At 31.7% G+C, this 957-nt stretch overlaps 1 non-coding gene across 1 annotated transcript; it reads right to left on the bottom strand.

Annotated features, from left to right (window-relative positions):
- Nucleotides 1-572: 572 nt before the first annotated feature.
- Nucleotides 573-735, bottom strand: LOC111755842 (U1 spliceosomal RNA). Its single transcript, XR_002790393.2, has one exon. It is a non-coding gene; the product is annotated as a U1 spliceosomal RNA (small nuclear RNA).
- Between the last annotated feature and the right edge of the window lie 222 nt (nt 736-957).

Raw genomic sequence — 957 nt, 5'->3', positions numbered from 1 at the left:
AAATCAAGATAATCTTAATTAAACCTACATCAAATAGACATCCTCCAAAAAGAAAAATGAGCAATATTTCAACTAGCATAAAAATAAAAATTCTCAATGAAATACAAGCAGATTAAATTTAATGGCATGTAAAAACAATCATGTGACTAATAGGATTTATTCTAGGTGTTCAACAATTGAAAATCAGCTAATGTAACTCATAATATCAACAAGCAAAACAAGAAAAATCATATGATCATATCAGAGAAGAAAAAGCATTTGATGAAATCCAGTACCTTCATGGTAAAAACTGTCATCAAATTAGGAATAGAAGAAAACCTCTTCAACATGATAAAAACAACTACAAAAATCCTACAGAGGATATTATACTTACTTGTGAGAAAACAGGTGCTTTTCCCTCCAGATCAAGAAGGCAAGGATCTCTCTCACCACTCTTATTCAGCACAATAAGACAGTCCTAGTTGAGGTAATAAGTAATAAGGAAATTTAAGAACACATGATTTGAGAAGAAAAAAACATTTTTGCCCTCAAATGACATAATTTTTATAGGTTTTTTTTATGTATTTATAGTCAATGGAAAGCACGAATGCAGTCCCACACTACCATAAATCATGCAGTCGAGTTTCCCACATTTGGGGAAATCACACAGGTCAGCTCATCTGCTGTGCAATGGACAAGCCTCACCCTAGGGAAGCCACTTTTGTGATCATGGTGTCTCCCCTGCCAGATAAGTATGTAGAAGACTTTAAATAACTTTTTAAAATGAAACAAAGAACCACATTCTGGAATCAAAATGCAATTATAGAAGTATTAACGACTACATGTTGAAACACAAAAGTCAATTGCATTTCCTATACACCAGCAATGAACAATGGGAATTCAAACTTTAAAAATATACCATTTGTATTATTATTTATGCTTAAAATGAAATGTATAAGTACAAATCATAATATGTAC

The sequence above is a fragment of the Cavia porcellus genome, unplaced genomic scaffold (assembly GCF_034190915.1).
Source record: "Cavia porcellus strain 051 isolate PalLab524CR breed Dunkin Hartley unplaced genomic scaffold, mCavPor4.1 scaffold_20, whole genome shotgun sequence".
Taxonomy (NCBI): Eukaryota; Metazoa; Chordata; class Mammalia; order Rodentia; family Caviidae; genus Cavia; species Cavia porcellus.
Note: the sequence above shows the minus strand (reverse complement) of the source record. Positions and strands in the feature narration are given on the sequence as shown.